We start from the raw sequence: 11,068 nt of genomic DNA, 5'->3' as shown, positions 1-11,068 counted from the left end.
GCAGAAAAAGACCTGCACGGTCCATCCAGTCTGCCCAACAAGATAAACTCATATGTGCTACTGCTACTTTTTGTGTATACCTTACCTTGATTTGTACCTGTCTTTTTCAGGGCACAGACCGTATAAGTCTGTCCAGCAGTATTTCCCGCCTCCCAACCACCAGTCCCGCCTCCCATCACCGGCTCTGGACAGTCCCCGTGTAAGTCTGCCCTCCCCTATCCTAGCCTCTCAACCACCAACCCCTCTTCCCCCCGCCACCCAATTTCAGCTAAGCTTCTGTGAACAGTGTTGGAATTCCAGAAGCTAAGAAGTTTAACTGCCTTTCACATACTCTTGCCATAAAAGGCAGCAGGGTAAACTGGGTCGTAAAGTTAGCAGGCTCTGCTCCTGATCAGATTGATTACAAAGCTACAGCACTGAGGAATGCCCTGAGCCGCCACAAAGGTAACGGGGAGCCTGTCAATATCAGCCAGCATACCCGGTTAACTTTTCTAATGCCAACAAATGCAATACTGGTAATGGTGGTCCCTATTGTACCTACTGAACCAGCAGTCAAGGTTTATGTGCATCTTTTGGGTCCTTTAGCCTTGATAAGACAAGGATACCCAGAGAATATTGAGCTTCTTTTGAAGTAGACATTTGTCCAAAGATTTTAGGTCTACAATGTGTTTGGGGGGAACCATGATTTTTTTTTAGTATAATTCCTGCCCTCTTCCCTAGTCAAGAGCTTATGCACTGGCCCTTTTATCTAAAGAGCTCATGAATGACTTGATGTAGTGACTGTTCATACTTAAATCCCACACCTAATATCTCTACCTCTTTCCTGGAAGGCTTTCCAGTACAGATCCTGGAATACTGGTTGTTCTCTTGGAGGCAGAACCTTCATTTAGGTTGGCTGAGGAGCAGGCTGTGAGTTTCTCGCTTGTCCAGAGCTCCCTGTTTGGGAGGAGAATAGGCCTTAGACTAGTTGGTTCTCCTTTCGTCTACTGCTCAGAGGTGGGCCAGGATTTAAGGGTTTCAGTTACTTGACATGGGAATCAAGGTCCTTATCTCAGAACAGACTCTCTGGCCAGGTTTGTCAATGAGCTTTTTCAAGCTCTAATACCTAGTGCCAGAAACTTCTTGAAGTAGCAAAAAAAAAGACAGGCCTATGTCTTCTACAAAGCCACCATTTTTGTCAACTGAACAGAATTGCACTGTCAGTCCACAAACATCTTCAGCATAACTTGTGGGCTCATGCTATGCTGGAAGTCTGCATAGTGCTTTTGAGCTTTTTTTGTTTTTTTTCCAAAGCATTTAATGGCTGAAGGAGTCCTTGGCTCTTTTTAGCTCTTTTGAGAGAGGATTGAGCACCACCAGATGTTAGGAAACTGCTGCTGCTTCTCTAAGTGGGAACTTTCTCAGTACTGTACAGTTGTCCTTCACGATAGGATGTACAGAGGTGGGTCTCTCATAACCATCTGTACATCTTTGAGTCTGTGAATAGGTACTGTATCAGCTTCCTTGAGAGGAATAGAAACTACAGGATATTAGTTCCTCCTGAATCTAATAGAATGTTTATGAAATAACGAAGCCAATTGATAACGGGAGTTCCTCAGGAGCATACTTTCTCCTTTCATAGGGAGATAGCAAGCCTGAGCCAGCTAGAGCAGGGGTTTTTGGAGCACTCAGCCAATCAGGTTTTCAGAATACCCACAAAATATGCATGAGTTACATATTCTTTGTAGATATGAAAACCTGATTAGCTAGGTGTGTCCCAGATTGCATTGAGAACTACTGCTGTATTTGAGCAGATTTGTAGTACTCAAAACAGTGGTGCCAAACCTGGTCCAGTCAGGATATCCACAATGAATATTAAGATTTGCATGTACTGCTTCCACTGCATGCAAGTCTCGTGAATATTCACTGTGAGTATCCTGTCTGGTTAGACCTGCACTAGGGAAGAAGTGAGCCTCTGAGTGAATTTGTCTTGAGTTTCCATCTGTGATGTACTGGAGATCAATCCCAGTGTGGCGCATGTTGAATTAGAGGCCCTTCAAGGTCATGGTGTCAAATCTCCAGGCAATGCATGAGTCTAAAGTATTATGGAATATTCTTTACATCAACAATGGTGAAACATTAAGTTGAGCAAAGTGATGTTCCTCAAAGACTGGCAATATCAGAGTCACAGACACGAATCACTTATGGGGTAGTAGTGGCTCGGTCTCAAGTGTTTGCAGGTTCTCCATGTGTGGCTGTTTTGAAGGCATTTGAGAATGGAGTGGAGTACGGTGCTGATATTTCTTGGCCTTCACATAGTGTTGTGAGCCCTCTTAAGAGATCAAACCTTCCTCTTTATGCAGGAATCAATGCATTATTGCTTGATCCTGATTGCATACCAGTATCTGGTGCGCTTCTGAACCTTTGAAGACTGATACCTCTGCTGATGGATTGGACTTAAACATGATTAGCCCCTCATGCTGTCCTTCATGTCCATGAAGCCCCTCTGTCGTCTGGGTGCACAGATGACATGTAGGCTTGTGATTAGGCCCAAGGCACCATAAGCACCAGTTATGGGTATTTGCTCCTGTTATGCTCTGCTGGGACATGGCACAAGACGAAAATAAAAACACCTTTCAAGGAATATATCCAGGGCTGGGCAACCTGCAGCTCCACATTGAATTTTAGGTGGGCACTGACCATTCAAAGGTCATTTGCCAGTGTGTTGGTTGCAAATATTTTCAGAATAGCCACTTATAACAGTTTATCACTTAGTTAAATTGTTTTACTACTTAGAGGTCATCTATAGAGCTCTGTACATTTCCATTACATAATGTAGTCCTTGTATAAAGGTTGCCCATCCCAGGTTTAGGCCTATGAGGAGACCTGAATAAGTCAACCAAACAAAAACCTGCCTTACAAGAGATCAATGAGGAATATTGAAAGAAGGGAATCTTGAGAATGCTGCAAAAAATGGAACAAAGGAGTGAGATACACATAACATGGTGAGGAAGCTTTCACGGCACTGGGCTGGGTTCGATCGTATGAGCCACCTGTGAAGATTTGCTAGCTTGCTTGACCATGGAGAAGTACTCTTTAAATCTGAGTCAATGGGAGGAATGACTGGTGATAGCAAAATATCCTTACCTGCCTAACTATAGATCTGTCCCTTTTAGTAGCTAGCAGGCTGATACTCTGAACTCCCATGTTAAACCAACAGTGCAGAAACCTAGCTCACCAAAGCTCATAGGAAATGATACTCAAAATTATATGCATGCTGTAAAAATAAAAGCAAGGGGGATGTACTTGACATGTGCGGAAGTTTCACGGTAAGCTCAGTTGTGTGCATGTGCCTGGTAAACCTGAAAGTGGAGCACACATTGGCATCTGGTTTCTGTGCCTTTAAATATATGATTGAAATGCTTTATATTTAAACACAGGAAACAGGCATCAATGTGTACTTTCACTTTTGGGTTTGCTCTGACTTGGATACATTTATTTCTCACTACCAGGGCTTGCATGGGCTTTCTTCTGCTTCAAAACTGTATTTAGAAAACAGCAGATTTTAAAGAGAATCGTGAGACAGCCTGTCTTCAAACACTCAAGTGCCTGCTCTGAGTTGGTGTTATTTTTTTCAGTGGTAAGGCAGCTTTGTTTTGTGTGCTGTTCTCTGAGCATTGGGAGGGGATAGGAAATGACCTTGTTAACATCCATTTGACTGCATTAGCATGCCATTTGTACTAATATTTGGCACATGGTGTCTCCTATGCTACAGCCTCAGAGCATTCTGTGCTTACTAATGTGTGTGCTAGTTTTGTGCTAATTGCCTTTAGCACCGGCACTTGGTTCCGAGTATTGACCTTTAGGGTAGGTATTAGCTGTATGGGTATATATTATGTTGTCCTGTTAGCCTTCCGCACATAGCCTGTCTGTACTTAATAAGTTCAGCTGCCCTTCAACATATTTCCCCAATGACTATCTGCTCATGTGGTGGGTTTCTGTCTATCCATCCACAAGCTGTATCCTGCTTTGCTGGAATTGTCCATCAATGAGGACTCAGTGCTAGGTAACCACCCCTTTTGTCAAAATGCAAATCAAGAGCTTAATACAGATAGGGTTAGTACCAGGCACGTTCTCATCCTATGCTGTACTAGGACTGGTAGTTCTGTTGGGACTAAGGAACAATCTCCCGCCTATCCAGTAACAGGATACAGACCTACAGAAAGCCTTGCATGGATTTTTCAAGAGAAATTCAATCTCATTTTGAATTTCTGCTTCTCTCTGGGAGTGCTTTAACAGCCCAACTCTGCTTACTAAAGGAACTGTTAAGAATTTACAGGTGAGCTTTTGTTGGTGGTCTTCATCTGTTGTCTTTTTGCTACATCAATGTGACTTTGCTAAAAACAATTTAAAAAAAAAAAACCACAGAACAGAGATCCCATACTGCCTGAAGCTTAGACTATTACAACTTCTCACAGGTCGCCCACTTAGCCATCTCTCTCCTCTTCAATCTGTTCAAAATTCTGCTGCACGACTAATATTCTGCCAGTGTCGTTATGCTCATATTAACCCTCTCCTCAAGTCACTGGCTTCCTATCTGTTTCCGCATACAGTTCAAACTCTGCAGCTCCTCAATCACTCTCCCTACATTCCTCCCCGGGAACTCTGTTCACTGGGTAAATCTCTCTTACCTGCACCCTTCTCCTCAACTGCTAACTCCAGACTCTGTTCCTTTTGTCTTGCTGCACCATATGCCAGGAATAGACTTCCTGAGCCGCTATGTCAAGCTCCATCTCTGACCGTCTTCAAATCTAAGCTTAAAGCCCACCTTTTTGATGCAGCTTTTAACTCCTAACCCTTACCCGTTCAGAACCCTTATTTCATCATCCTCACTTAAACATTCCCTTATCTCTTGTTTGTCCTAATTAGATTGTAAGCTCTGTCGAGCAGGGACTGTCTTTTAATGTTCAGGTGTACAGCGCTGCATATGTCTAGTAGCGCTATAGAAATGATGATTAGTAGTAAGGATGACTCAGTTCCCAAAAGGCTCATTAATATATAGGTGCTATCAAGTCACACCTCTCACTTCAGAGGCAATGTAACAAAGACATAAAATAGCCTTTTACACTGATTTGTCAAGGGTTGGGGTACCGTTTCACATCCTGTTTTACACAGATTGTTGCTTAGTCCAATTTTGGGAAGCTGTGGAACAACCAGAACGGCATTGCTCCAGTATTTTATGATGATGACGTACCAAATTGCCACGGGAGGGTTAATTATATTCATAAAGTGATAGTAATACCTACAATTTTCAACATATCTAGTTATTTCATGCCTCTTCTGAGCTCAGAAATAAGTCTCTCTTCTTTTTGTTGGGGTGGGAAGAGAAATAGATTTTATTTTTTTGATTTGATGTTTTTAAAAGCACTGTAAAATCAAGTCATCATGATCCCTCTTTTTATTTGGGTTAATTGCAACCAGAATTAGATGACACACAGAGTTGCTAGCTAGATAAGTACTGCTCCTTTAAAGACCAGCAAGTGTATGATGCTACCTAATTTTAAAAGGAGAGAGTAACTTCCTGCCCACCCCAATTATCATAAATGCATTTTCAAAATCTGAAAGAGAAAAACATGACTGACCATTGTTTAAATTAGTTAAATATTGTGAGTGCTGTGGTCTTACCCTTATTCCCAAACTGGTAGGATGTTAAGGGTATGCACTAGTCGCCCCCCCCCCCCTTCTAAAGAGGACAGAATGGTCCCACGTACAACATCTAGAATAAGCAGGGAAGTATGGCAGACAGATACCTATGCACATTACTGAGACCCATGGATGAAGTTTTGTAGCGCAGAGGATCTCCAGTGGTGAAGAAGTGAGGATAAGGCCTGAAAACAGCTGGGTCTACGATCAAAGTGAGGCAGGGGAGATTACGTGGCCTAATGTTCCTTTTCTGCTGTTAATGGTGGGAATAGGTTTAAGAAGTTGCAATATTATGAACAACTCTCCTCATGAGCAGAGACAAGGGCAGAGGTGATAAAGACACATTAATACAAGTCATAAACATGGACTTTAGGAACTCATCCAAGCTGCATCTGTACCCCAATATCTTGTCTTGATGATGTTCTCTGGCAAGCAGATTCCATAGTTCAATTGTGTGTCAAAATATTTTCCATGATTTGTTTTCAATGTGCTGGTTGTTAGGTTTCATGGTGTAGTTTAGTATTGTTTGAAAGACTGAGGGGGTACATTATCAAGGTGGGCTGTTTTTGTCAGGTTATTTTAGCACAGGGTCTCATTGAAACAAAATGGTGGCAGCTGAGGTTACTGCTGCAATGCAATCGCTCTTGGATAAGCACTTACTGCCCATAGACACTAAACCAGCAGGTGCAGGAACTCCTGGAGATTATTAACAGATGTCCGGCAATATCCGCAGAGGACGAGCAACTTGGAAGACAGGCTACGAAAAGTGGAAGACCATCTCATTATATGAGGACAAACTGGAAGACCTCGAAAATAGATCCAGATGTAATAATGTACAGTACGTCTGGTGGGTTTACCAGAATCGGTGGAGGAAAAGGAACTGATTGAGTTCCTTGAGGCCTGGTACCCTAGAGACCTTCAGTTGCAGGAACATCGCGGTCCCTTCAGGATAGAACATGCCCACTGTCTTGGTCAACATCAAGCTACAACAACTAGACCTCAAGGGGTCATTTTTTGGGTCATTAACTATGCACATAAAGTTGCCATTTTGCAGGCACTGCATCGTGAGAGGTCACTTACTTAGTAATCATAGAATCATGTTTCCAGGATTCTTCGGTTAAGGTGGCCTCCCAAAGACATAGCTTTGCACCTCCGCACACAGTTGGTGGCCCACAAGATTTGTTTTGCTTTGATGTATCCTGCCCATTTATTCCTTTTCCAATATGACTGTACAAAGAACAATTTTGAATAGGATAAATACAGAATATCACATCATTACTAAGAAAAAAAATTAACATTTCCATTAAATAGTCTATAATCAAAGTTCACAAATAGGGGAGCCCAGGAAAGGAAAATCTAAGAGAAGATAGATACCTAATACAAAAAGAACAGATATGATCCAAGTACTATAATTAAAGGACCCACTTAAAGATGTAACCCCACTTTTCCCTCCAGGAAGAACTGCAATTGGGAAGGCTCAAAAAATACATATTTCACATTATTTAAAGAAATCATACATTTACATGGATAGCGCAGCTGAAAAATTTCCCCAAGTGCCACAACTTCAGAATGATAGGAAAAAAAATTTGTTCCTGCATACCTACATTCAAACATGCGTGGGATAAACATAAAGAAATCCTGTTCCGAGGGAATGGATCCTCAGAAGCTTAGCTGAGATTGGGTGGCATAGCCGGTGGTGGGAGGCGGGGATAGTGCTGGGCAGACTTATACGGTCTGTGCCAGAGCCGATGCTGGGAAGTGGGGCTGGTGGTTGGGAGGCAGGGATAGTGCTGGCCAGACTTATATGGTCTGTGCCAGAACCGGTGGTGGGAGGCGGGGCAGACTTATACGGTCTGTGCCCTGAAAATGACAGATACAAATCAAGGTAAGGTATACACAAAAAGTAGCACATATGAGTATATCTTGTTGGGCAGACTGGATGGACCATGCAGGTCTTTTTCTGCCGTCATCTACTATGTTACTATGAGTCTAATGAGAAACATTTTGAAAAATAGGTATTTTCCCACCCAAATAATTACAGTCCTTAAGTCTGAAGCAAAATAACAACGCTTCCTTGTCCTGCAAAAATACAAATTAAACCAAAAGAGTAGCTTAAGAAATCACTTCCTCCAAAGATGTCTCCAATATGTTAGTTAAATTCAGATTCTCAGACTGGGAGACTGGGCATCTAAATGGCAGATGGCGTTTAATGAGAGCAAGTGCAAAGTGATGCATGTGGGAAAGAGGAACCTGAATTATAGCTACATCATGCAAGGTTCCACGTTAGGAGTCACGGACCAAGAAAGGGATCTAGGTGTCGTCGTCGTCGATGATACGTTGAAACCTTCTGCTCAGTGTGCTGCTGCGACTAAGAAAGCAAATAGAATGTTAGGTATTATTAGGAAAGGAATGGAAAACAAAAATGAGGATGTTATAATGCATTTGTATCGCTCCATGGTGCGACCACACCTCGAATATTGTGTTCAATTCTGTTCTCCGCATCTCAAAAAAGATATAGTGGAATTAGAAAAGATGCAGAGAAGGGCAACGAAAATGATAAAGGGGATGGGACGACTTCCCTATGAGGAAAGGCTAAAGCGGCTAGGGCTCTTCAGCTTGGAGAAAAGGCGGCTGAAGGGAGATATGATAGAGGTCTATAAAATAATGAGTGGAGTTGAATGGGTAGATGTGAAGCGTCTGTTCACGCTTTCCAAAAATACTAGGACTAGGGGGCATGCAATGAAGCTACAATGTAGTAAATTTAAAACGAATCGGAGAAATTTTTCTTCACTCAACGTGTAATTAAACTCTGGAATTCGTTGCCAGAGAATGTGGTAAAGGCGATTAGCTTAGTGGAGTTTAAAAAAAGGTTTGGATGGCTTCCTAAAGGAAAAGTCCATAGACTGTTATTAAATGGACTTGGGGAAAATCCACTATTTCTGGGATAAGCAGTATAAAATGTTTTGTACATTTTTGGGATCTTGCCGGGTATTTGTGACCTGGATTGGCCACGATTGGAAAAAGGATGCTGGGCTCAATGGACCTTTGGTCTTTCCCAGTATGGCAATACTTATGCACATATGCTAAGGATGTAGATTTTCTAGAATGCAACAAGGTAACTCTTTTTTTTTTTTACAGCCTTGCCCTCTCAAGTGCCAAGACAAAATGTGAAACACACCTTGCATGGTTATCTGACCCTGAATTAAAAGGCAGTCTCCTGCTAGTAAGAGCGTATCCCCCCTCTGTAAGCCTCATTAAATCTCTATACCATGGTCTCCTCAGCCAATCCGGGATTACCAATATCATAAGCCCCCATGTCTCTTGATCTCTGAATGACTCTGCCTATCAGAGGGTAAGGAGGAATTACGTACAAGATACCTGAGGATGGCCAAGGCTGAAAAAGAGTGTTGAGTCCTGTCAATTTCCAATCCCTTCTTTGACTGAAAAAGGTGGGAACGTTTGCATTCTGACCTGTAGCCATCATATCCATGACCGGAGAACTTCACTGCTGTACTATGCTGTGAAGGCCTCCGCAACTAGGCTCCATTCTCCCAGATCTACTATATTTCTGTTTAGAAAGGCCACCTGAATATTCTCCACTCCTGCTACATGCACTGCTGAAATGTCCTCTTAAATTCTCTTCCATTCACGACATCAACATTTGAAGCTCTGCTGCAACATTGTCCTAAAGAATCTGAACTGCCTTGTCCTGAACTAAAGGCTGAAATTCAATCAGAGCTATGTAAATAGTTTGAGCTTCCAAACAGCTGATTGACCACTTTGCTTCTGTCTTGAACCAGTGACCTTGGACCCATCTGTCCAGACAATGTGCTCCCCAGCTGGAGAGACTGGCATCCGTTGTTGCCACTATCCAGTGTGGAAGTTCCAGGTTCCTTTCCCTGCACAGTTTGCTGGATGGTATCCGCTGCACAAGGCTCTTCCTGGTGTCATTTGAAAGAGGTAAAACCATTTTCAAGTCTTGTTCTTGAGGCAACCGATGAGAGAGAAGAGCCCTCTGAAACGGAGGCATATGTGTCCTGTCCCATGGGACTACATCCAAAATCACCACCACTGAGCCCAAGCCATCTGGTTTGTGCTCAGAAAGGATAAACCCAAATCTGAGACTGCAACTTTTTGCTCTCTGGGTAGAAACAATTTCCCTCGATGAGTATTAAATATGGCACCACCAAAACCAACAGATTCCCTACAAAGAAACACAGTCACCCAGAGTAGTAAGGAAGGGAGGTAGGTTGATTGTAGTATAATTTATTGACAAACCAGATATAATAGGACTGCATTAGGAATAATGTAAGTTTACATTGTATTTATTTATTTATTTGGATTTATTTACCGCCTTTTTGAAGGAATTCACTCAAGGCAGTGTACAATAAGAATAGATCAAGCATGAGCAATAGGCAATTACAGCAGTAAAAATATTCAAATAACAATACAAAGTATGGCACAATATACTACTTACATCAACACAATATATAATAGAAGATTTTAATTGATAGTGAAGGGTATAAGCAAAGATGGAACATATAGATAGGTAAGAGAGTAAGAAGAGTTAGAAAGTAAGGTGACTAATTTAAAGAAAGTTGCACATGAGGTCAGAGAGATGGTTAAATATTACATGTGCATCACTTTCAAAGAGTTGTCAAGTTACTAGCGTCCCAATATTTGTTTTCTTCCTATTACGCTTGAAACATACAGACAGTCTATTACAGATACTTGACTTCTGAGGCAGGCAATTTTATTGCCGAAGCACGGACCATGTCGAGTCTGTTGTATTTATTGTTTGTCAATAAAGCTTACTACAATTAACCTCTGGCGATTTATCTGCTTGGTTGGCTTTCATCCCTTCCCTATTACTCTGGGTGACTATTGAATATGGCACCCGGATATTCCAGTGTTTGAGTCCTGTAGCATTTATGTTACTCCATAGATGCGAGCTCTGAGGGTGCTGTGAGTGCCTGAGTACCCCCAATATCCTTTCCTGTAAGGCTGTTGATTTGAAACAAAAAGCTTCATGCTTCAGAGCTGTAGGAAAACACAGAAAGAGGATAAGATGAGAAGAGACCTTGTGAAACTTGAAGAATGGTCCAGAATTTGGCAGCTAAGATTTAATGCTAACAAATGCAGGGTCATGCATTGGGGCTACAAACACCTGAGGGAGAAGTACATTTTAGGGGGGGGGGGGGTGAGGTACTTTTGTGCATGAAAGAGGAGCGGGGCTTGTGTGTAATCATAGGTGATGATCTTAGGGTGGTCAAACAAGTAGAAAAGGTAGTGGCAAAATCTAGAAAGATGCCTGGATGCATAGGGAAAGGAATGGCCAGTAGGAAATAGGAGGTGATTATGTCTCTGGTGAGACCTCATTTAAGTA

The sequence above is a fragment of the Microcaecilia unicolor genome, chromosome 14 (genome assembly GCF_901765095.1).
Source record: "Microcaecilia unicolor chromosome 14, aMicUni1.1, whole genome shotgun sequence".
NCBI classification, from domain to species: Eukaryota; Metazoa; Chordata; class Amphibia; order Gymnophiona; family Siphonopidae; genus Microcaecilia; species Microcaecilia unicolor.
This window is presented reverse-complemented; position numbering follows the sequence as displayed.